Raw genomic sequence first — 27,815 nt, forward strand, 5'->3', positions numbered from 1 at the left:
GGTGATGGTACATTTGATCAGGATGAAGTCCGGTTGCGATTATTCCAGTTTTCTCTAAAAGATAAAGCAAAACTCTGGTTTAATTCACTGCCGATGCACATCATCAGAAATTGGGCTGAGATGCAGCAGGTGTTTCTAAACGAGTTTTATTCACAGTCAAAGACTACCGAGGCCCGTTCAGACATTCGCAACTTTTCATAGTTCTCTGGTGATTTATTTCATGAAGCCTTTACCAGGTATAAAGACATGATCAGGAAATACTCACATCACCAAATCGAATTGTGGGAACTGGTAAAGTGTTTCATTGATGGGTTGACATACGAGGACCAAAAGCATCTTAAGGCCTCGTGTAATGGTCTGTTACTGAATCAGCCTGAGGAAGATGATTGAGATTTTCTAGAATTTATGTGTGAAGATTCGAAATCTGAAGCAGTAGCTGGAAGACGAAGACGGGGTAATTCATCACGGTCAGTTAAGTCAGTTGCGAGTAAGTCTGAAAGAATTATTGAGTTGGAACGTGAACTGGCTGAGTTTAAAAAGGGTAAGAAAAAAGAGGTCGGGAAAGTTGGTGTTAAATTCCCGGTTTGTGAAGATTGTGGTGAAATTGGGCATAAGGCAGAAAATTGCCCCGAGTATTATGATGGTGTGGAGGATGACACCGAGGAAGTTAATTATACTTACGGGGATTCCAAAGGCCAAGGGTTCAATTCGAACACATATCACCCGGGCCTGAGGAATCACCCGAACTTTCGTTACGGGAACACATCTTCGCAGTTGAACCCGAACTTTTAGGGATCGAGCCAGAACAGATCGCAGGGTAATTACCGCCAGAGCGGTTATCAGCAGGGTTCGAGTACTCAGAATCGGGGATATAACAGAGACAGTAACCGGGGTGGTAATTCTTCGGGTAATCAGGATCAGCAGAAAGGGTCTTCGGGGAATTCGGATGAGTCGGTGCACTCAAAGTTGGATGCATTGTTGAAAGTCATGACTGATCATAAAACCGAGACGAAGCAACAGTTCGAGTTACGAGATAAGTCGTCAGAGACAATGATGAAGCAGATCGGTCAGCTCGCTTCCGATGTGGCAAAATTACAGAAGAACACGAGCCAACTCCCGAGCGACACCACATTAAACCCGAACCACTATAGTTCCAGTTCGAAAAAGCACGTCAACCATGTAAGTATTTTACGTAGTGGTAAAAAGTATGATAATAAAGTTGGGGTTCCACCACCATTGGTTGAGGGGGTGGTGGAAGAAATTGATGAAAATATCGTCAGTGATGACGAGCCAGAACCGATTAAACTAAATGAATCTAATAAAAGTGAAACTAAAAATAACAAATCGGTTCCGAATGATGACACCAACAACTCTAAGGATAAGGAAAAGGTGATAACCGTTCCATATCCCGATGCTTTGTTGGCGCTCTCAAAGGCGAAGATGGCATCAGAATGAGTCTAGGAGGATTTCGCACTCCTAGACTTCGTGCAGATCTCGTTTCGATCAACGACGAAACGGGGACTTACGTATATAGATTTAGATATAAATCTGAAAAGACAAAATTTTTAGAAGTTAATCAACCGGTTCAGAGGAACTAAGGTTACAAGTCATATTTGGATATGAAACATTACCATATACTTCGTCGAGGTCAACATCTTCGATTGTTCTCATATGAACCAGCCCGAATCACGCATCTGAGTTGACGATCTTCAATTTCGTGGCAAAACCCTAACTTGTTGAAGAAGAAGGACAAAGACAATGGAATTGGGAACGATCGAGGGTCGGATTCGGTTTATAATGGGGGGAAATGTGAAGGGGGTCTGAAATACGGTTATACCCCCACGTGAGAAGCACGTGATAAAACTTAATGAAGAATTTTAAAGGGTTAGGCCTAAAAGATAAACACTATAGGATTCTGAAACGTAAAGGACAATAAACATCAATTTAGAAGATAAAGGACCATGAGAGAAATTTGGGTAAACATAAAAAATAATTTTTGTAATTATGTGAAATTTGGGGTAAACATAAAAAACAGTTTTTGAAATTTGGGGTAAACATAAAGGGGATTGTATCGTTTATCTCCAACTAAACATTTATGTATATATAAATCTATAATATATATAAACGAAACCTTAAGAAACTTTCTTGTTGCTCCATACATTCTCCCAAACCACCAGATTTCATTATTTGTAAATAGAGGTTTCTTATGCATTTAACACGAATTCACGGGTATGGGTCTTACCAAACCCATATGGTCCTTAAACGGGTTATAGCATCTCATTAAATTAAAATTTAATCTCACCAAATATTTGATGTGAAAATCCTATAAAATATGGATAAAAAATTAATATCTGATTTTTTTAAAAAGATAATACTTATAATTAAGAAACAATTTCATAGTAAAAAAATAAACGGGTCATGGGTTTCACCAAACTATACAGGTTTTAAACCGGGTTATAATATCTCATATATTTATGAAACTCTTTCATTATCAAATTGTTAACTTCCTTATGATAAATAAAATTAAAATTAAAAAAATATATATAAATATTATAAACGAATAATGTTAAACAATCCCGTAATACAAGGGATAAAAACTAGTTTATTTATATTTTACTTTTTAACAATAAGCGATGTTATGAGAATCACAAATTAAGAACCCTGAGCCAATGAGGTATATAACACGAACAACAAACTTTTTTTCATAAGAAATTTTTTTTTGTCTTTTTCCCTTCAGTTATTTCTAGCCTGTATAAGAAAACATTTGGCAAATTTTTACATCTGGTACACTAGTTATAGGCAATGTTATAAAAGTACGTTTACAAAGTTGAATTCTTTAGGAGTACTTGCTACAAGGTATGACACCGATGCGAGTTTCTTTAACTCCGCTTAGTTACCAATAATCGATCAAAGACAGTCAACCCCAGCTAGAATCACGTCTAGCCGGTCAGCTTGGACCGAATTTGAACTTTAAAAGAAAAATTCATATTTCTATTTAAAAAATAATCATTTTTTTTAATTAATGTTAGCAAATTTTCAAATAATTTAATATTTAAAAAAATATTTCTCTTATTTATATTGATATTCACTTATTTTGTTATAAATATTAGTAAACTTATGATATTTGACATGTATATATTATCCAAATGTTAATTTTCTTTATATCTACCATTTTCAAGTACTCCAAGTCAGGGCCTGCCTGGGGGTGTGGCCGGGTAGTCGACGGCCACAGGCCCGATACCCCGCTAGGCCTGAAAAAAATTAGAATTTTTTTATGTATTTTTATAAATTTTTTTTATCTATAATCAATGTTTCAACATAATTTCATAACCATTAGCTTGGTCTAGTGGCAAAGAGGTATGACATCTAACAAGAGGTTGTGGTATCTAGTCCTAGTTGAGACATTTTTCTGTTTATTTTTATACACAAGTTTTTTACACAACTCAAATTAAATTAAAATGTTTATTTTACTTAAGGCCAAAAAAATTAAGGCTCAAAAAAATTTAAATTGTTTAAACAAAAAAAAATGTTTCTTTTACTTAAGGCCCAAAAATTTTTTCGCTTTTGGTCAAAAAAAATCTCGTCTTTTCGGAGCCGGCCCTGCTCGAAATGCACCCAACTCCTAACTTGACCGCCTAACGACTTTTGCAACCTTTGTTGTAGCCCGTAGGACAAGTTGTGTATACAAATATATCTTAAAAAAAATTAAAAGAAAAATAGAAGCAATCGAAACAATTTAGTACAAGAGGAAGGTCCCACGACTATAATTTGAAACCATTAAGGACAATTTATGTGTTATGTCATATCTTTATTTATTTAATTTTTATATTTATGTAACACTACCTGATCATACAGAAAATGTCGGGTCATTTTTGTTAACTAGGTTTTAATTTGCTCTGTATCATATTTAAGATATGCTTCTTGTGATCTCTAAAGATGACAAAAAGAGTATAAGTGAAACATGTGTACCGATTGAAGTTCACACATTTCATGTGTGTCCAATAAATCTCCATCAAAGCACTCTATAGTTTTTTCAATCTATAATTATGTCTAGGTTGAAAGTATATAAATAAATAAATAAATTTCCTTTTAATACCAACGGGAAACTGTTTTGATTTCTAATTGGTAAAGAAAAGTTATACATGCTCTTAAAATATTTTTGGGTTGTGAACAGTTCGCTAGTCAAATGAGCAGACTCAGTTAAGGGTCCGCCAATCAAATGACCAGACTCTAAAAAAAATCTGAAACCGAATATTCATGTCAAACTCCTCAAATACACTGACATGGCAAAACTTCAAAATTAGCAGCATTTTAGAGACCTTAGTTATAATGTAACAGTATGTTAAATTATATGTAAAAATGGTTTATTAACATTGAGAAATGAGAATTGTTACAAGTATTATTTCAATGGCCTTATATCGTAGTCTCGAGTGGTACTGGTACTAGTACTAGTGTATCAAGGTGAAACTTTTTGGACAGTGTGGTCAACCATATTCGCAGTTATGAAATTTGAATTACAATCTTACTATATACTATTAAAAAAGCAAAAAAATATGGACATATAACACCATTCTAGCATGTCCATAAGATGTGACATAGTCTCTTACCAATTTTAACAATTATTTAATTAAGTAATTTAAATTATAATTAAAATTAAATATGTTTTCTTGTTTGTCATGTCATCCATAATTAGCCAACTAATAACATGAATGTACATTTGGTTTTAATTACTTATAATTTACTAAGTTATGTTACTAAATAGACAAAATCGAAAATCAAAAGCCATTTCATTATATAAGATAACCGACATTGATTAGTTATTCCTCCATTTCTTAAGCTTTTTCACAAAAGATTATCAAACATAATGGCTTTCATACATGTCTATAAAATGCAATTTCATATATTACACGACTAAAAGCTTCCATTATACATTTCACTGTATTTTGTAACTTAATGTTTTTCAATATTATTTTTTAATTGCTCATACAAATTTTAAGTTTGACGATTATGTGATATTCTAATCTTATATACCTAATAAATTTATTAGCACGTACGTTAATTTGCTAAATAGTGAACCTGCAATTCTTACAACTCTCTATTCGTCAAATTTATTCTAATTACAATAAAACATAATATTAATAGGGTAAAATCATCTTTACACATAAATTCATAATTTTATATTTATTTAAATAAACAATCATATATGTATACATTTACTTGACGAATTTATTAATTGCGTCTGTGTGATACACGGGGCACTAACCTAGAATAGTAATATATTCATATCATAAATGTGACATGATCATTACGATGGTAGATGATATCTTGAGCATTTACATGTTATAGTAATCATAGTGTAATATGGTTTTTGATTAATGTAAAACCTGAAGCGATTCTTACCGAACAATATCGATACCAGTATTGGTATTTTTTAAACCAGTACCGGTATTCATTTTCATGGTTTTCGATCAATGTAAAACACATGTTGATATTCTTTCGGGCATACCACAACTTTATTTTTGGGTTTTCTCTTTTGGTTGCTAGAGCAAACGTTGATATCGTAACGAACATAATCAAAACTGATCGAATTCCCCTTGCATCACACGGTGAAATCACACTAGTTATTTTTAAACAGTAAGGAAATGGTGGTTTAAACTGATAAAATCAAACAATTTGACCGTCAAACCATCAAAACCAGACGGTAAGACTTTTCAACCAAACCTACTTGACACACATTTTGATTTGTCGTTTCTCAAAATCGTAGATGGCTAGTTTGACACATAAATTCATCCTATGAGTTAAAACTTATAATCATAAAAACGTGATGAATTCGAAGAATAGTAACCAGTAACTAATGATGTGTATGACTGTAGATCGAACTCTACCTTCCAAAGTTGATAACCATTTTCCTACTTCTACACACATGCAAATAAATGTAATTGTAGCAACTAATGTCTTGTAACTTTCATACTCTCTCTATCTCTCTCTCTCTACATATATATCTATATATATAAATACACAAACACACAAATCATTTACAAAACTTGTTCTTGGAAATAATGAAAAGATCACCTTGTTGTGAAAAGGTAGGGCTCAAGAGTGGGAAATGGAAGCCAGAAGAAGATGAGATATTGGTCTAAGTACATTCAATCCAACGGTGAAGGTTCTTGGAAATCTTTACCCAAAAATGCTGGTACCATTTACATATTTATATAACATATATATATATATATATATATATATCAATTTATAAATTTACTCATACTTCATATATATATATATATATATATATATATATATATCTTATTATTGTAACAAAATTTGAAAGGGTTATTGAGATGCGGAAAAAGTTGTAGATTGCGATGGGTAAACTACCTGAGAGGAGATTTGAAAAGAGGTAATTTCAGCGTTGAAGAAGATGAAAAGATTGTTATGTTACATAACGTCTTTGGAAACAGGTTTGTTAGTTCAATTCTCGACTTTGAACATGTAGATATTAGTTAATGATCCATCCTTCATATAAACAACTAATGGATGAACAAAAAAGAACTCAGAACATTTTCTTTGTTTTGGTTTATTTACTTTGTTTATTAATGTTTGTCATTTATGTTCGTTCTTTTATGTTTCTTCACATACGTTTGTCCATACAAGTTCGTGTAGAATATTAACGAATGAAACAAAAATGTGCATGCACACATGTTTATTTCGTAACGAATGAAAATCCGTTTATTTAAGTGTTTGTGTTCATTTGTTCATTTAAGCTTAGACGAACGAACACCAACAAGCTCCGTTAATTGTGTTAGTTTGTTCGATTAAGCTTAGACGAACGAACACCAACAAGCTCCGTTAATGTTCCGTTTAGTTTGTTTACATGACTACTAGATCTACAAGCTTTAAACCATACGTTGATACACGCGCACCTGACATCAGAAAGAATGTCTTTGTTGCTAAAACTGTGAAAGTCACACCTTAAATAGCATTACTAGTCCACATGAAATTACTAGAGTCAGGTGCTTGTTGAGTGGTACCCACTCCGCTCAAAATCAGATTTTTTTTTTTTTTTTCAAAAAAGTGTTTGGTTGGAATGGTATTTACCAAAATGATGTTCATTGAAAAATATTTACATAAATAGTGTTATTGAAAGATTTTTGTATTTCTCACTCCAAATATTATTGGGTAAAACTAACATGAGATCAAGATATCTCTTTTCTTTTTATTCTAAAGAAAAATAAAATTAACTTAAATCTAAAATTATTTTTTATACAATTATACATGTCTTCAATTTTAAAATTTATACTCCTCTTTTTAAATAAATCCTCAAAGGCTAAAACAGTATACACACTAAACATATATAAATGCGCTCACTTTACCTTCAAATTTTATACACGGTATAAATTAAAAATCAATTTTAATGTGTTTAGTACTTCTCATTCAATTAGTATAACTGAAGTTAGTTCTGTTTTATTTTAATTTATTTTCATTTTATCGTATCGTTTTCAATTCTAACACTTTCATTATTAAGATTGAAAATCACATGGAACTAGAGATGGGTGAAAGAACCGATTAACTGATCCAACTCAAAAATCAAACCGAAGTCAAACCGGTTTAAATTAAATAATTGAAAATATATAGTTTACCCTTTCAAAATGCTCAAAAATAATATAAACGAAGTTCTAACCTACTTTTGTTAATTGTAACAAAATTAAAATGAATTTAGTGTAAACCATCATTTTTTTTTTCAAAATGCCCAGTAAATGCAACTAAAAATATAAGTAACCATCCAAAGAATTATATCTCAAATATACCGAATAAATAATTTGTAAACTTGAGAAAAATGGGGCACCCAAGAGACAAATTATTCGAATGAAATGAAAAGATAAATGACTCAAATTTAGAACCAATGTGTGATTGGAAAATTAGAGAGATAAATCGAGTATAATTAATTATATAGGTTATTCTAGGGTTTCTTTAAAATTAATAGTATGAATTAAACTAAATATATAAAATTGGAGTTTTGAATAAAAAAAATTAAATAAAAATATTTACAGCAAAGAGATTCACAAAAGCTATCATACATTATTGTAAATCAAAATTTGTAACATTATAAAAAGTTTGTGTGGGTCCCTTGACCGGATCTAACAACACAACAACTAGTCTACTTGGATCAACCTCTACACTAACTAGCGGAAATCACTAGTGAGGACCGAGATTTCGGATCTTGTTTGGTTTTTATTGTCGTGAGGGTATGAGAGGGAAGAGAGAGTTTCGAGAGTTAGAATAAGATAAGATTTAACAAAGGTTATTTGTGTATGAGTTACACACACTATATATATTGTGTGTGCTCATACACTATCTAATCATTATTCCCGGCCCAATGGGCTCCCCAATACATGGCCTTGGGCCCAAACATACATATAAACAAAGTCCAACTAGCTAACATTACATAAATGACACATTGAATACAATTACGAAAGACTTAGTAAAAAATGGGCCTAACAATCTCCCTCTAGTCTTTGGTATTTGTCCCGTTAGCTTCCATTTTAGTCGGACTTGGACTCGTACTCAAACACCTCATGTTGATCAAACGGTTGTCTTTCAACAAGTAAATGAACAAACTTGTTGAAATTTCCCACAATGGCATTGGTACAGTCCTTGCGCACATCCTCAACAGTGCACAAAGGAGATCCATGCAGCTTCAGCTGATCTTCTTTTCCAAAACCTGATAGCTCAAGCTCATCAAAGAACCGAGGTGATGCATGCTTTTGCAATGGATGATCACCTCGCTCGTGTCATTGTCGAACTCCCACGAGATGAATTCTTAGAGAAGATTGTCATCAAAAGGCATTCCCTCCATGGTCGTCAGAAATTTTGTATCTCCATCCTTTAACCAGATTTTTGGTGACCAGATTGATATCTTTTGACTTGAATGCTCTACCCGGATTCAGAGCAAACTTTTGGTAGCCTTTTCTCAATTCATGCTTCAGAAAACGCTTGAACCAACCTTGTAGAGTGTCCTCTTCTCCTCCACCCACTGTCCTTCTGAAGTAGTTCATGTCCAGAACAGGCAGGGTGTGTATATCTGGATGTGTGAAAATGTATAATATAAATAAAGAACGAATCACAATTAAGCTTTAAATTTATAAAAACGAAAATCCTATAGAAACCACACAAAACCGGCAAGTGTACCGATCATAAATAGTATAGCATCAAGGAAGTCCGGATGTCGAACTCAAAGACACGTGAAAACGTTTATGATTAAGAAAACTCTAACCAAGACTTACCAAAATAATATTTATTTAATTTTTAAGATTTTATTTAACTACTTAAATTAATTTAACTAAACGAAAACGTTTGACAAAATACTTTTAGAAAACTTTGACTTAAATTCAATATGTAAAAACGTCTACCTAGGAATGAATCATGTTGACAGAAATAACAAGACAATGGATTGAAAATATTCACGACACCGGTTATAAAAGATGACACAACCAAAACTTGTTTTAAGAAAGTCAAATTGCCTCTCAGTCTCTCTAACAATCTCTAACTTATTTTAGTTGATTTTAAAGAATAAACCGGAAAAACAATTATTAACGTGTTCAATTGCCGACTCTCCTCTCGGTCTCCTCGACACACTATCCTAATGGAAACGAATACTACGTCACCAAGGATAGAGGAACAATTTAACTTAACCCAAATTAAACCAACTAATTGCACGTAAACACTCAAACTCGACAAGACAAAAACCCGCTCTCGCGCGGTCTTAATTCTAACAAGTAAAAGCAACGAGACAATATTACTTCTTATCACCTCTCGGTCTCAAAGAAGGTGTATTCTAACTGAATTTAGATGATTATATTACCCACTTATCCCTACGGTTGTACTTCCCGCAAATAAACCCGAAACACCAAGTCAAGAGTTTAACAAGCAATCAATTAACCAAAACTAATTCAATTAACTAATGCAAGAGGGTTATAAGCAATAACAAATAAAACACAGCCATCATACACAATCTAATTTATGGTTTAGTTAAACTTTACATCAATAATTCAAGTCTTGAACATTAACAATCCATTAAACAAGTCTAAACTACTCAACAATCATCTATCCTAGGTAGAACAAGCAAATTTAGCTACTCATTACTTTTGGACAGCCATGCATACTTAAGAAAAACACCATAAACATCATCATAAACATTATAAAACTCATTCAAGATCCAAACACAATCAATTATAAGTCAAACTATCAACCAATTGCAAAACAATTCAAATCAAAAGACCAAATTAATAAAGTTAGGGTTCTTGAACAATAATTAAAGTTTAAGGATGAATTACTATCAAGTATGGCTGATATTTATGATTGTTTGAAGCCCCTAGCTGCTGCCCAAGATCACCTCTTCCTTCTCCAGCCGTCACAGCCCCTCAGCCGCCTCCTTCTTCTCTTTTTTTCTTTCCTTTTTCCGGCTGCTACAGTTGCTGCGATCGGCAGCTTTGAAGAAGTTAGGGTTTTAGGTTTTTTTCTTTGTATTTTCGGGATTAGTAGCTGGATAATGGCTGAATTCCTTTGTTATTAACTTAATATAATATAATATAAGGCTTTTAATATGTGGGCTTGGGTCGGGCCTTGACTTATAAGTTTGAAACTTGAACAATTAAGCCCCTAGAATCTTCCAATTTGCCTCTTTTTTCACCATCTTATATAAACCTACAAATAAACAATCAACTTTGTAAAATCAAACATAAACAAACCATAAAACTTAATAATTATACTAAAAAGCAATTAAAACATGATAAAAATGATACGGAAAGTAAGTGTGTTTCACTACACTTCAAACATCCTCACACTTAAACCTTTTTCGTCCCTGAAAAAGTCTAATGCAGTTGGATCAGAATCGGAAAATCAAAGTTAAATCAAACATATAGGTTAGATTTTAAAGCTCAGAAAAACGCAAAAACCGCGATCATCGATATTGTTGTCCACCTAAACCTATGCCTTAATTTTTACCGAGACAAATAAGATCCGACAATAATGTTACTCAGTGGTTTACACAATTAAGACCCGCTTATTTTCTGCTTTTACCGGACCAGACCACCCCAACTTGACTTAAACCTCAAAATTAGCAGAATTAAAAATTTATTGCTCAATATTTATGAATAGTTAAGACGATCAAGGGTATTGTTTATCCACCTAAGCTTAAGCATCAAAGTCTACCAAGCAGCCATTAGATATGATTAATGTTCAATTATTTATAGCTAGTGTTCCCCACAACATGACATACCCCCGTTATCAAGCAATACCCCAAATCCATCACCATAGGTGAGTATGCAAAGTTTCATCTGTAGGGCTTACATGTAGCGTGTCCCTTGTGGTCCGTTTCTTAATGGTAATGAGACGCGAGCAAGGGGACCCCACATGGCTAACAGCGTGGATGATCAAGTCTGTAGTGTATTTGTACTTTTGTGATCTTGTTTATAGACTTAAGTGGCAGTAAACTGCGGGTTTGCTCTTTTGGCTTTATTTTTAAATATCCACAACCCCACTTAGGAATTGTGAATACCCAGATAAATAGATTGAATACAGACCCATGGTCTCCGGACCCAAAGCATCATATCAATACAGGATTTAAGGTTATAAAACCACACGCCAATGAGGTGTAAAACACTAAACTAGCAGTTTAAGATTTATATCACAGGCTACACAGCATACTCTAACGTTAAACCTACCCAAGCATCATATGATAACGTATTCAAATTTTTTAAAACTCATGATATTTCCAATTTTTCATACCAAAATTTGAGGCTTGAGTATGGCACGACCTTTCATTGCTTATTTTCCACGGACAAAACGCTTTACCCACAAAAGATTTCCGTTTAACCGTTTTATCAAATTTGCCCTTTCATTTTCAAGGCTGAGCCTACCGACACATCCCAAGTTAAGTGCGTTTTCTTTTATTTATCTCATATTATTAGTAGTTTGAAAAACCGATTTCCGAATAAAATCATCATCTCCAACTTTAACGCAAAAGAAACTAAAAACAAGGGACATTTTTTTTAAACTTAAACAACGTACGAAAACGAAAAACAAGTGAAAACTTTTTTTTTTTTTAATTTTTTTTATTTTTTTTATTTTCTACAACTAAGTAAAATAAATCCCATCCCCACACTTAGAACGAAATCGTCCTCGATGAGAACAAGGAAAAGAAATAAAATAAAAATAAAACGTAAAGCATAAAATTAAAAACTTGAAAGAACAGAAATTAAAATAGAGAACGGGTTACTCCCCAGGTTTAGATGCAGATTCTTCATTAGATGTTTATGACTTGAACGACCGTATAGCATTTCATTCGCGGCCGCAACCATGGGTGAACCAGTTCCAAAACGCCATCAGAGCTACCATGCGCATAATAATACCTGTAACAACTCAAACTCGCTCGCATGTAGCGGCGTACGAAACAGAAAACAAAATATAAGAAATAAACATATTTTTGTGTTTTTGAATTTTTTTAATTTTTTTGATTTTTTTTAAATATTTATTTTTTTGTATTTTTATGTTTTTATAAATATAAATAAAAATAAAACAAATAAAAACCGATAATAAAGAGAATCGAAATACAAACTCTACAACTCGGGCAGTCTCTCGAGTGATGCACCCATCACGCCTAATCCTCGGTGAATGAGTCAAGGTAGAACACCTCGACTGTCTGATCAGTAATCGGCTCTCCTATGTAGTGCTTCAATCTATGGCCGTTCACCTTAAACTTCCCGCTTCGATCTTGTATCTCAATCGTGCCATACGGGAAAACCTCAGTAACCGTGAACGGTCCCGACCATCGGGATTTCAACTTTCCCGGGAATAACCTTAAACGTGAGTTATACAGTAAAACCTTATCCCCATACTTGAACTGCTTATTACCCTTCAATTTCCTGTCATGCAGTTCCTTCGTATGCTCCTTATACCGAAATGATTGTTCATATGCGTGATCCCGGAGCTCCTCTAACTCATGTAATTGATGGAAACGATTACCCTCTGCGGCGGGTAAATCAAGATTAACCCTTTGAAGGGCCCATGAAGCGCGGTGTTCCAATTCAACAGGAAGATGACAGGCCTTCCCATAAATCATCCGAAATGGTGTGGAACCAGTCGGAGTCTTGTAGGCTGTACGGAAGGCCCACAGAGCGTCATCTAATTTGTCGGACCAATCCCGACGATTTGAACCAACCGTTTTCTCGAGAATACGTTTGATTCCCCGATTACTCACTTCAACTTGCCCACTAGTCTGTGGGTGGTAGGCGGTCGCAAGCCGATGGGTGACCCCATAACGCTTCAACGCCTTTTCCATCTGCGAGTTGCAGAAGTGAGTACCTCGATCAGTGATCAAGGCTTTCGGGACTCCAAAACGAGCAAATAGACTTTTTAGAAAACGGACTACCACTCGGGCATCATTGGTGGGTAGAGCTTTGGCCTCAACCCACTTAGACACGTAATCGACGGCCACGAGTATGTATTTGTTTCCACGCGAAGATGGAAACGGTCCCATGAAATCAATACCCCATATATCAAAAACCTCACAAACTTGAATGGCATTCCGAGGCATTTCGTTTCGCGAAGAAATGTTGCCGACACGCTGGCAACGATCGCAACTCTTAACAAACAGGTGAGCATCCTTAAAGATAGACGGCCAGTAAAAACCAGAATCGAAGACTTTCTTTGCCGTAGAACTCACACCGTGGTGACCTCCAGTCGGTCCCACATGACAATGGCTCAAAATTTGCCATCCTTCCTTAACATCCACACACCTTCTTATAAGCTGATCAGCACCAATGCGGAAAAGATATGGATCGTCCCAAAGGTAAAATTTGATGCCAGCAAAGAATTTCTTCTTTTGCTGGTAAGGCATCTTTGGGAGGTATCCGTCAGCGAGATAGTTCGCGAAATCAGCAAACCATGGAAAACCTTCCTCTTGTGCAGTAATGAACATCAGACTCTCCGTCGAAAAACGATCATCGATCCTAACTCCCGAATCTCCTAAATCAACTCCCTCTAGTCGTGAAAGATGATCAGCCGCCACATTCTCGGCTCCCTTTTTATCACGGATCTCTATATCGAACTCTTGAAGCAAAAGGATCCATCGGATAAGACGAGGCTTAGCATCTTGCTTGCTGAAAAGATATCTAATAGCGGCATGATCCGTATAAACAATCGTTTTGGACAACACCAGATAGGACCTAAATTTGTCGAAAGCGAACACCACAGCTAAAAGCTCTTTTTCGGTGGTGGTATAGCTTTCCTGTGCGCCATTTAAGGTCCGGCTCACATAGTAGATCGGATGGAAATGTTTATCCTTCCGTTGTCCAAGAAACGCTCCGACTGCGAAATCGCTTGCGTCACACATCAACTCGAATGGTAACGACCAGTCGGGAGCAACCATGATTGGGGCGTTAACTAGTTTGTCTTTTAGAAGATCAAACGCCTCGATACACTGCTCAGAAAAAATAAATGGAGCATCCTTCTCCAAAAGTTTGGTCATGGGTCTCGCGATTTTAGAAAAATCCTTGATGAACCGGCGGTAGAACCCAGCATGACCTAGAAAGCTACGAATCGATCTCACAGAAGTAGGCGGGGGAAGATTAGAAATGGTCTCGACCTTTGCCCTGTCAACCTCTATCCCCGCACTTGAGATTCGATGACCTAGAACAATGCCCTCGCGAACCATAAAATGACATTTTTCCCAGTTAAGGACTAGGTTGGTGTCAACGCAGTGGGACATCATCCTCTTGAGATTTGATAAACACTGATCGAAGGAGCTCCCAAATACGGAAAAATCGTCCATGAACACCTCCATGGAGTCCTCGATCATATCATGGAAAATGGCCACCATACACCTCTGGAATGTGGCCGGAGCGTTACAAAGTCCGAACGGCATACGTTTGTAAGCAAACGTTCCGTAAGGGCAGGTGAAAGTGGTTTTCTCCTGGTCGCGGGAGCTATCGGAACCTGGAAGTACCCGGAGAAACCATCTAGGAAGCAGTAGTACTGCTGACCTGCTAAACGCTCTAACATCTGATCAATGAATGGGAGAGGAAAGTGGTCTTTCCTGGTGGCATCATTCAATCGGCGATAGTCGATGTGGACTCGCCATCCCGTCACAGTCCTCGTGGGAATAAGCTCGTTCCGCTCGTTGGTGACGACAGTCATGCCACCCTTTTTAGGAACCACTTGGACTGGACTCACCCAAGCACTATCAGAAATGGGGAAAATGATCCCCGCATCAAGGAATTTAATGATCTCCTTCTTTACGACTTCTTGCATTTTCGGATTAAGCCGCCTTTGCGGCTGGACGACAGTTTTGAAATTTTCCTCCATGAGGATTTTATGAGTGCAGAACGAAGGGTTGATACCCTTGATGTCGATAATCTTCCAAGCAATAGCCTCCTTGTGCTCTCGTAGCACCCTCAACAACTTCTCCTTCTCGACCTCGGTCAACGCAGATGCAATGATAACCGGAAGCTTCCTCTCTTCATCTAAAAAAGTATACTCAAGGTAGGAAGGTAAATCCTTAAGCTCTAAGGAAAGAGGAGGACTCTCAACCGAAGGTCGGTCCATCGGATCGTCTCGTACGATCTCAGCAGACACGCCAGATTCAGGGGTATGCGAATCGGTGTCGTCATCTAAGGACTGATTGGTTACGGCAACCATTTCAATCTCCGGAATCTCCCTGTCGAGAATCTGGGTGTCGGAGGCAGATCCTCCACAAATTTCGCTGAGAAATTCCCCAACATGCTCCATGATGGTATCAATGAAGTATAAGGAGTCATCAGCAGACTTGGGGTGTTTCAGTGACTGTCGAACGTCAAAAGTGACGTTCTCATCCCCAACTCTTAAGATTAATTTACCCTCGCAGACATCGATCAATGCCTGTGCAGTGGCAAGGAATGGTCGGCCCAAGATGAGTGGGACACTATCGTCATCGTTCATGTCCAGGATGACAAAGTCCACCGGGAAGATGAACTTGTCGACACGAACAAGCATGTTCTCGACCACCCCTCGGGGGTATTTCACAGAACGTTCAGCAAGTTGGATACTCATACGGGTAGGCCTCGGTTCGCCTAGACCTAACTTGCGATACACGGAATACGGCATGAGATTAATACTGGCACCAAGATCTGCCAGTGCATGGACGACCGTATTATCACTTAAGATGCAGGGAATTGTGAAACTCCCGGGATCGGACATCTTTTCAGGTAACTTTCTCTGCAAGACTGCAGAGCAACCAGCACTCAGAGGAATGGAAGAGACTTCGGCTAACTTCTCTTTGTTCGAAAGAATATCCTTAAGAAACTTTGCGTATTTGGGCATTTGAGTAAGTGCCTCAAGGAAAGGAATATTAAGATGGAGTTGCTTCAGAAGATCAAGAAATTTGGAGTTCTGCTCCTCGTCTCTATCCCTACGGACTCTCCCGGGAAATGGGAGTCTAGGTTTGTAGACTCTCGGTGGTGTGCTGGGTGATGGTTGGTTCTCAGCCTGTCTTGAACTTCCGGGAATGTGCCTCTGATGCACCTTGGCCGGTGGAGACTCCAACTGAATCTCCTCGTCTACCTGCTCGTCTATATCTACCGCAGGCTCGTTAACGACTCCTCTCGTCGCCTCTTGAATCACGGGCTCGCTACGTGCCCCCGCACCGCTCCTTGTCGTCACAGCCTTCGCAAACGCCTTCGGATTTTGTTCAGTGTTACTTGGAAGTGTACCTGGCGACCTCTCATTTAGACGACTTGCTATCTCTCCCATCTGACGCTCAAGATTTTGAATTGAAGCTCCTTGATTTCTCATGAATGACTCGTGCTCCCGGAATTTCTCTTGAGTTTCTTTGTGACGGGAGTCCTCTCGAGTCATGAGTTGCGACAGCATCTGTGTCTGCTGTGCCATCATCTCCTCTAACGTGGGTTTCTTCTCCCCACTACTCGGTCCTTCACCGGAATCCTGGAAAAGACTCTGACGCGGCTGGAAGCCAGAATGATTTCCGTTCCTCCAGTTAGGATTTTGGTTACCTCTTGTTGGTGCATGATGTCAGTAGTTCAGTGTCTAGTGTCTGTAATCGCGTTTGTAATATTTTATGTTTTGTATAAGCGAAGTTGCTAACAAGTTCGCTGATATGGGCGAACTTGTTAGTCAAGCGAAGTTAGTGACAACTTCGCCTGAACATGCCAGGCGAAGTTGTCATGATTATATAAGCCATCTGTTACAGCTTAAAATCATTAATTCAGTTTTCGTGTATTCGAGTCAGAGAGAGTCTGTAATCAAGTGATCTTCGTATCACGTGTTTAAGGTTGGTATACAACGTGTTTGATTATCGTGTGTTAATCGTATTGTTTTCTATACTCGTAACGTCTTACGTAGGGATTCCGCACCTGCGTAGTACGCGATATCTCGTGTAGATCCGGCTGGGAACCTACAATTGGTATCAGAGCTTTTGCTCGATTGTGTGGTTCTGGATTATCACGCGGGTATAGAAATCGTTCCGTTCGACTATTCGCGGGACGAGTTTTCTGAGTTTTTGTGTCATACTCATCTCCTACAAGCTTAAACAACCCATAACACCTTCACAAACCTCGAAAAACCCAGAAATCTAATCTGCAGAAACTTCGTGTTCATCAGGCGAAGTTGCTGTCACTGTTACTAGGGTTTCGGCGAAGATATAAGGTTAAGCGAAGTTATCCACAACTTCGCCTACCTCTTCAAGTTCGCTTACCTCAAGCGAAGTTACCCTCAACTTCGCCTACCTCCCAAGTTCGCTCAACTTAAGCGAAGTTATTCTCAAGTTCGCCAATCCAGCGAATTTAAGAAAGTGAGCGACGTTACAAATTCACGCGAAGTTAAGCTTTAAGCGAAGTTATCCACAACTTCGCCAACAGTGCTGTTTGAAAATAAAATTTTTATTTTCGGATTTCTTTGAGTTTAGAGAAAGATGTCTTCGATAAACATTACTGAACTAGTAAAGATGGAAGTAGAAGCAGGTTCAGCTACAAAGGCACCCAAGATGCTTAAGAAAACGGATTATGTAGCGTGGAAAGATCGTTTTGAACAATATGTCAAGTATCAAGATGCCAAGATGTGGGTGTGTATACAAGATGGTTACATTCCACCTACTACTGAGTATGAAGGTCGTGATCAGATCAAGAAGTACAAAGAGATGGAAGATGAAGAGAAGAAGATGTATGAGGCAGAAAGTAAAGCTCATGCAGCAATTACAATGGCTCTTCCACAAGAGATACTTCACACCTTCCGAAAGTATAAGACTGCTAGAGAGCTTTGGGAAGCTCTTGAAAACCGTTTTGAGGGCAATGTGGGAATTCGTGCTTCGAAGATTAAACTTCTAAAAACCCAATTCTCGGTCTTCAAGTATCTGAAAAACGAATCACTTGATGATATCATCACCAGATATTATCATCTGATGACTGAACTCAGCAACTATTCAATTGCATACAAAGAAGATGAGATTGTTGAGAAGCTTCTTGATGCTCTCCCACCAAAATGGGAGATGTATACTGTGTTGATGAGAGAAGATAAAGACTTTGCTGACTATGACCTTGAGACAGCAGTTAACAAGCTGAGAACATTTGAACTGAACATGGTACGAAAGGAGACACCTACCGATCAGGTTCAAGATCCGGGTATGTATGGGGCAAAGGTTAACTCCGGATCAAGTTCGAAAACGGAATCATCTGCTTATTACTCTAAGGGAGAGTCAGGCGCGAGCTCAACACATGAGGGACATGTATCTCTCAATATGAACGGTGATGTGTGCTATGTAGCTGGAGGATCAAATGCTTCTCAACCTCAAGCGACCAAGAGTAGTTATTCCCCAAGTGTTTCAAACAACAACTACTCGAAGATGCCCATGAGTGTCAAATCTGCTGAACAGCAGTTTGCTCTCTATGCATCTTTTATTGCTTCGTATGAGAACTACATTCAGGGTAAGATCGTTGATCCTGCAGTTTTGGATGAAGATTATGACCAGATCGATGCTGATGATCTGGAGGAGATGGATCTGCAGTGGCAGATGGCCATGATAGTGAGAAGGGTAAAGAGGTTCATGAAGAAGACTGGCAGGAAGTTTGTCGGAGAGAGGCCAGGGTTTGATAAGTCTAAGGTTCGCTGCTACAACTGTCAGCAGAATGGCCACTTTGCAAAAGAATGCAAGAATGAACGTGTAGAACGCAGTCAGAATAGATCTACACAGCAAAGTGGTAGTGGTAATGACTATAGAGCCATGATTTCCAGACAGAATAAAGAGTACAACTGGAATCTGCATGTTGAAAAAGTATTTGAACAGGCCAACTTGGCAAACATCGAAAATGCAGATAGTGAGAAGGGAACTGGCGAAAATGAAGCGTACATGGCAGATGTAGCAGACCAGCTCTCCGAGGTAAGTACCGAACTCCCTTGTACTAAGTGTGAACTTCTGTCTGAACAACTGACAACTCTAACTGATCAGTTTGTTAGTTTGGATGCGCAATATAAAACTTTAAAAGAAGATCATCATTTCACTAAAGCTAGAGAAAATAGTTACAAAGTAAAAATTAAAGCTAGTGAAACAGATATTAAAAGTCTTAAAGCAAAGCTTGCTGAAAAAATTAACATGATTGATCTTAGCTATGAAGTTCTAGAAGAGAAAACCAAACTAATAGCTGAGAGGGAAAAACAGATAGCTGATCACCAGGTAAAAGTGGTGGAACTTAACAAGAAACTTGAACAATTCAGAAATTCCTCCGCTATACTTGATCACCTCGTTAGTGATCAAGGGTCTCCAAAAAGGGGAGGAATTGGTTATCATGAAGTTCCACCACCTTTCAATCATAATTACACTTTTAACCCTAGTAATCAGAAATCTGTCGATGTTGACTATGGTTAGACAGTTCCAGTTCCAGTTACTGCTAAAAAACCAGAAGTTAGTAAGCCTGTTGCAAGTGTTAAAATTTCTGCTCCGAGTCCTGTCTCATCTAACTCGGACAAGTCTTTTGAGTCGTGTGACACAAATCAAGAGGAAGTGTTACCAAAAAGTGGAGAGAAAAAGAAAACATCTGAAAAGAAGTCTCCACTAAACCCGTATGTCCCACCATATGTGAGACAAACGGGCAGTAATACGGCCTCAACACCTAAGACAACTTTTGATAAGAAAGTTGAAAACAGGTGTTGTTTTAGATGTAATCAACAAGGACATCTTGTTGCCGATTGCCCTCTGAAGCAAAAATTCAGAGGTGTGAGGCCTTTAAAATCTGAGGAAAAAGCTAACAGTAAACAATTTAATGATAAAACTGAAAACCCATCGAATTTCAGAAAATGGACTAACCTAGGTTTTCAAAGAAATAGATCTCAGTTTTTCACTGGTAACACCCAAACCATAACTAATAATTCATTTAATTCAAGACGGTTTGGATGGCCTCATAGACAATCCACAAGAAGGTATCCTGTTAGGACTCACAGAAATGATCATAATACTAACTTTGGACAGCCAAGGTACGGGATGTATCGACCCAAGACCAAGAGGTCTTGGGTCCCAAGATTCTAATAATCTGCTTTAATCGTGCAGGAACAGTTGAACAGGGCTGCCAACAATCAATGGGTTGTGGATAGCGGCTGTTCCCGGCACATGACGGGTAACAAGAAATTGTTACAAGACTGGAAACCTGTTCAAGGTGGTAGAGTGAGTTTCGCAGGAGAGAGCGGTGGAAAGATCACAGGATTTGGGACTGTGACTAACGGGAAGATGACGCTAGAGAAAGTTAACTTTGTTGAAGAACTGAAGCACAATCTGCTGAGTGTTTCGTAGATCTGTGATAAGGATTATACCGTGCATTTCACGAAGAATGAGGCGATAGTGTTGTATCCTGGTTTTAAGATACCAGAGGACTGGATTGTTATGAAGGCTCCGAGAGTGAAGAATACGTATATCATGGATATGAGGTCTACTGAAATGGCCACTGAAGAATCGTGTCTTTTGTCGAAAGCGACTGAATCAGAGTCTGAATTATGGCATAGGAGAATGGGGCACATTCATCTTCGTAAGATGAACTACCTTGTCAAAAATGGGCTTATGTTGGGAGTTCCCTTGAAGAATTTCAACTTCGAAGACAAATGCTTATCATGCAAGAAGGGAAAGCAACACAAGAAATCCCATCACACCAAGAAGGTCAACTCAATAGTCAGTACCCTAGAATTACTTCACATGGATCTCTTCGGTCCCATGAATGTAAAAAGTTTAGGGGGAACATCGTACTGCTTGGTGATTACTGATGATTTTTCTCGATACTCGTGGGTATATTTCCTGAAGTCGAAGGATGAAACTGTTCAGATGGTAATAAATTTGATTACCAAAGTTGAAAACATTATGGGAAAAAGAGTTAAATACATCAGGAGTGACAATGGAACTGAGTTCAAGAACTATCAGATGGAGATCTTCTGCCTACAGAAGGGGATTGAACACCAATACAGCGCACCGTATACTCCGCAACAAAATGAAGTGGCTGAGAGGAAGAACAGGACTTTGATTGAAGGAGCCAGGACCATGCTGGCTGATTCGAAACTTCCCGTGGTGTTCTGGGCTGAAGCTGTTGCTACAGCCTGTTATATCCTTAATAGAGTGTTAACTGTTAAAAGATTAAATAAAACCTGCTATGAACTAATGCATGGGAGAAAACCCAACTTGAGTGGTCTTGAACCATTCGGGTCCCCGTGTTCGATATTAAAGACCAATTCAAAATTTGGTGGAGTAGCCGACGAAGGAATCTTAGTCGGATACGTTGTTGGGACTTCCAACAGACGGGTCTTTAATACATCGACCAGCAAGGTTGAGGTGGTATGTAACACTGATATCACAAGTTACAAATCACCAAAACCAAGCACGGGACCCGCTGGGGTTTTCGACTATGATAGACTCTTTAAATCTTTTAACATACCTTATCTGGATTTTGCAGAAGCTGAGGAAAGAATTGCTACGAAGATGATATGCGATGAGGAAGACACTTTGGTGCAAAGACCACAGTATGATGAATGTCAGCCTTCCTCGTCAAATGCTGTCAATACCCCTGCTGCCTCTACTGAAGAGGAATTCATCAATCCGTTTCATTCTCAACATCAGTCAACCATGGATGAGCTATCTTCGAACTTGGAAGATAATGTAAATGTCAGTTCGGTTCCGACTACGAGAATTCACAAAGATCATCCTTTGGAGAATGTGATAGGTGATCCGTCCGCCGGTGTACAAACAAGACAAAGCTTGAATGAGCACACCTGTGTTACACAAGCATTAAAGAATCAGGCATAATCAACGAGTGCTTGTACACTTGCTTCATCAGCCAGAGTGAACCAAAGAACTATCAAATGGCTCTTAAGGACAGCTCGTGGGTCGAAGCCATGCAAGAAGAGTTAGCTCAGTTTAAGAAAATGGAAGTATGGAATTTGGTTGAAAAACCAAGAAATGTGCATGCGATAGGGACGAAGTGGGTCTTCAAATGTAAGAGAGATGAGAAAGGGGTTGTTATCAGGAATAAGGCAAGGCTGGTTGTTAAAGGCTTTAATCAACAAGAGGGGATTGATTACAATGAAGTATTTGCTTCTGTGGCAAGATTGGAAGCCATTCGGCTGTTTTTGGCATTTGCTGCTCATAAGGAGATGAAAGTTTTTCAGTTGGATGTGAAGAGCGCGTTCCTAAACGGTAAAGTCGACGAGGTTGTGTATGTTGAGCAACCTCTGGGTTTTCCTGACCCTGACTTTCCCTATCACGTGTACAAGCTAAGTAAAGCGCTGTATGGACTACATCAGGCACCTCGTGCCTGGTACTCAACGTTATCCGATTACTTGCTTGAGAATGAGTTTGAAAGAGGTAAGATTGATAGCACGTTGTTCTTCAAGAGAAAAGGAAGCGACTTCCTACTGGTGCAAGTCTACGTGGACGACATTATCTTTGCTGCATCAAAGGTCGCCATGTGTCAGGAGTTTGAGGCCGTCATGAAGAAGAGATTTGAAATGAGTGCTATGGGTGAACTAACTTTATTTTTAGGATTGCAGGTTGATCAGAAGAAAGACGGGATGTTCATTCATCAGACGAAGTATGTCCATGATGTTCTCAAACGCTTCAAGATGGAGGACAGCACTCCATATGATACTCCAGTCTGCGTCAATCACAAATTGGGTACTGATTCAGACAACGATGCAGACGTGGACCCAACCCAATATCGGGCTATTATAGGTTCTTTAATGTACTTAACTGCTTCTAGGCCTGATATAATGTTTGCTGTTTGTCTTTGTGCACGCTTTCAGGCAAACCCAAAAGAATCTCATTTGAAGGGTGCGAAGAGGATACTGCGTTATCTCAAGGGCAAACCGAAGCTGGGGTTGTGGTACCCGAGAGGAGGAGACTTGGAGCTAGTCGCTTACACAGATTCTGATTATGGAGGGTGCAATCAGAGTCGGAAGTCTACAACTGGTGGATGACAGTTTCTTGGTGGCAGATTGGTGTCGTGGCAATGCAAGAAGCAGACTTCAGTCGCAATTTCAACCTGTGAAGCAGAATACATGGCAGCATCCAACTGCTGCTCCCAGGTTCTTTGGATTCAACAACAGTGCGCGACTATGGTCTGAATTTCTCACTTACTCCTATTTGCATTGATAACACAGCTGCTATCTCAGCAACTAACAATCCCGTGAAGCACAGTAAAACTAAACATATTGACATACGTCATCATTTTATACGGGATTGTGCTGAGAAGAAGCTGATTGAGCTCGAAAAGGTTGATACGTTAGATAATTTCGCTGACTTATTCACGAAAGCGTTTGACAAAACTAGATTTCAAAACCTTGTTGAGCTGAATGGGATGATCAATCCCGAGTAACCATGCTTTGTGTTTTTGATTAAAAAAAAAAAAAAAAAAAATCCGTCACTATCGCTTAGAACTATGTCAGTTGCCTCAGTTTGAAGGACATGTCTTAGGATATGTTTGGTCCTCATTTCTACTTGTAGAATATGAGGATAGCCATTAACCAGATGACTGAAAGTGACCGGGGCGGTTTATGATGAGTTTTCATTCTTTCGCTGAAAATTAGTCGATCATACTTAGTTAGAAGGACACATACTAGTATGTGGTTGGTCCAGCTGATCCATTGGATCTTCGGGATAGCCGTTAACCTGAAGACTTTGATTTGGTCGGGGCGATAGAAGTTAAATTTTTCTTTTCGGGAGATGAAATTATTTTTCAAGTCTACTACTTCGTAAGAAGTTACTTTACTATGTTTAACAGAAAATTGATCCAACCTTGGAAAGTGATAGATATACTGATTTTGTGTGCTTAACTAGTGAAGTTATTAGGCTTAAAAGTCTTTAGAACAGTCATTGTATGTCATGGTAGCTTTTTATGGTGCGTAAAAGTAGAAGTGATACTAACTAAATCTACTCGATTTTTTGTTGAAACTCCTTAAGAGTTGTGCATGTCTTCATACATATCTTTCCGAATGATAGGCAGAAAATCGATTACCCAGTCATACAAGAGCCCGTGAGTGTTCTGATTCCCGTGAAGATAGAGTGTCAAGACGCTGCAGTGATCCAGATTCGGGACTTGCAGTTATTTTCTTCTTGAAGTTGTGTATATACATGTTAGTTAAAAAAAAAAAAATAAAATAAAAAATTTCTAGAGTTCATAATGATAATGATTATCAATCAAGACACAAGAAGGTGAACGGGAAACAGAGTCTAAGATCGAAGAGTAATTACTACTTAATCAGACACTACGGGTTGAGGTCAATTCGGGGTGACTTGGGGAAAATCAAATACGCCTTGAGAATAGATAGGAGGCATCATAATCTCTGAATTGTTGCCCACTTAAGTTTTGAGCTTAATTGAACCTAACTCGTATCACAGAAACGATGAAAACCATTTTAAGTATATTACCTGCTTACAACCTGTTTCTTTATGTCATAATACAGCTGAACACGGATCTGTGTGACAGTCACGAAATTAGTATGATTCCTGTTCGGATCTTTTCCAAAACATGGTAGTCCCTGTCGAGACTGAAATTTGATCCCGTGTACTTTAATTTTTCAAATTTTTGTTACTTTTGTAATTGTTTGATTTTATACCTGGTTACTTGGTCTTGATCGTTTCATTTAACACTTTAAAGGATGTTTTAAAACCTAATTGCAAATTGTTCAAATTATGGGGTTTGTTTTCAAAAATTTTAATATCAGCGAAGTTCTGCATAACTTCGCCTTATAGGCGAAGTTATCCACAACTTCGCCGATACATGTGTGGCCCTATATAAAGAAGTTTTAAGGTCAAACAGATTTATTATTTTCAAAATACCAGCGAACTTAACTTTCTGTCAACCGGCGAACTTATATCATCGATCTAAATCATCTGTTATTTTGTATTCGATTCTAATCCGATTCAAGGTGTGTAGGGTTCTATATTCGTATAATCATTGTCTTTAATGTTAATCACAGGTCGAGTCGACCCGTTCCGTGACCTCGATTCTTTGAAACCTTAAACACCCGATTTTAAACGTGTTTTTACGTGATAGTACACTACTTGAACGTTTAAAACTTCATAAAATCATGTATTTCGGAGTCCTCGATCTCCAATTTCATCACCTACACGTCGTTTGATAAACCTAACTGGTGCCGATTCGGATTCGGCGAAGTTACAGTTTAGGCGAAGTTATCCGTAACTTCGCCTGATTATTGATTTTGAAACAGTTTATGAGGCGATGTTGTGATTAGGCGAAGTTATCCGTAACTTCGCCTGGATCATTTTACTTAACTATTATCAGACGAAGTTCAAGTTGAAGCGAAGTTGTTTCCCAACTTCGCCTCACCTTTAACTTCGCCTATACAGAATTGATCACAACTTCGCTCATGGTAACAGGCGAACTTGTGATTCGCTGTGATGTTTATCTAACTTAACCTGTTTGTTGCAGATATGGCTGCTGTTGCTGGAGCAGGTGGTGCAGGCGGTGATGACGGAGGTGATCAACAAAGACAGTTCTTCCCGGGTCACAACATGTATATCACCTTAGACCCGGAAGCGAGTGGAGTTGATGATTTCCGCGAAATCATCACATTCTTTTACGCTCAAGGATATTCCACGCCATTACAACAACTCTGCCGATATCCTTACCCAACATTGAGGATTTCTGGCAGACCGTGGAATACGACTGTAGAGTCGAACCCCCGGTGATGCGAGCAACAGTAAACAATCAAAGAGTTCAGTTCTCTTCTGAACATATCCGGGCGGCTCTGCAGTTTGGAAACGAGACAAGGGATGACCCGACAGAGTTTGTAGCTCCTTTCCGCGATGGAGCATTTTTGAGGATGGGTTATTCAGGTCCCTTGGGGGATTCGCAGAGAAGGAAGGGTTTTCTGCTTGACCAGTGGCGCTTTCTCATGCATGTTATGATAGTATGCATGTCAGGGAGAAAGGCGGGCACTGATGGCATGGGCGCGACCATGCAGTCAGCAATGACTGCTCTGACATACAACAAGCGATTCAGCTTTAGTCAGATGGTCTTTTACGAGATTGATCGTCAACGAAGAGCGATGGCGCGTGAGCGGTTCATCATGTATTCAAGATTCCTTCAAATGATCTTGAATCATGTTGCTCCAACACTTCCTCAGCGCCGTCCGATCCGATATGTAGAGAGTGTGAACAAACGGATCTTCGCCCAGTGTCAATCCTCCAGTGCGAGGAGCAAACCTGAGCTTCGTCCTCGCCATACTCCACTCTTTGGGTACTTAATCAACCCGGGGTATGTGCCTGCTCGTGGGGATGAGTTTAGGGACCCGGCACCACAACAGGCAGGAGCACCTCAAGCTATACCTGCTGCTCCTGTTGTGTCATCGGAGGAGGAAGTGGACCTTGATGCAGAATTTGGTGGTCAAGGATTCTTTGATATGGATCGGGTGGATCCAGAGGAGAACGTTCAGGTCCCTGTTGAACGTGCCTCGACTGTGCATGTTACTAGGGCAGCTACAACGGTGGCTGGCTCAGATTCTGATGATGAAGTGACAGAGGCGAGAAGGATTATGGTGACTCGAGAAAGACTACATGGGAAAAGAAAGAGAACAGATGATGATGACGAGTCAGACTTTGAGGAAGAGGTACAACAGTTGATAAGAAGGTCAAGAAGGGAACGGATAGGTGCAGGATCAGGAGCCGGTGAAAGCTCTAGGGTGGTACGTTTCACTCCACCAGCACTATCGGTATGACAATGGTTCCCTCATCCCTACAGGTTACAAGGCCAAGCGCTACGGGTGTTCCCGTAGTGGCTACCTCATCTACATTTGGCCTTCCACCCACTACTTTCCAACTTTCGACTCCCGTGATCGTTTCGTTGCCGCCTCCGACTGTTACTCCATCGGAGGTCGTGGCACGCTTTATTGAGTCGACTGTTGTGGCCACTGCAGGGCTATCGGTGACGATACCACCTGTGGTTACGTCTATTTCTACTTCTGAGGTCCCGGTGACATCGGAAATCCCTCCTCAGTACACTCAAGACATTTCACATATGAGGTTCGATTTCGATGCAACCCTCTCAGACTCAGAACGAATAGCAGCACTTGAACGGGTCGTGGCAGAACAATCAAGGGTGAATCTTATCCAGACCCAGGCTATTCAATGCCTAGTTGCAGAGAATCAGATGCAGTCGTCCCTGCTGGTAGAACATGGAAAGATCATAGATGCTCTGAAGGAGTTCTTGGCATCTTAGGGGAGACGAGCTGTAAAGGCGACGAGTTGAGGACCAAGAGAAGGAATGATAGAGACGATGATCCCA

The 27,815-nt window shown here is 38.8% G+C and overlaps 1 pseudogene; it reads left to right on the forward strand.

Annotated features, from left to right (window-relative positions):
• Nucleotides 1-6,059: 6,059 nt before the first annotated feature.
• Nucleotides 6,060-27,815, forward strand: part of LOC143634881 (uncharacterized) — a 42,650-nt pseudogene continuing 20,894 nt past the window's right edge.

Source organism: Bidens hawaiensis, unplaced genomic scaffold (genome assembly GCF_021521415.1).
Source record: "Bidens hawaiensis isolate Kalapana, Puna unplaced genomic scaffold, B.hawaiensis_p1.1 tig00007270_1, whole genome shotgun sequence".
NCBI lineage: Eukaryota > Viridiplantae > Streptophyta > Magnoliopsida > Asterales > Asteraceae > Bidens > Bidens hawaiensis.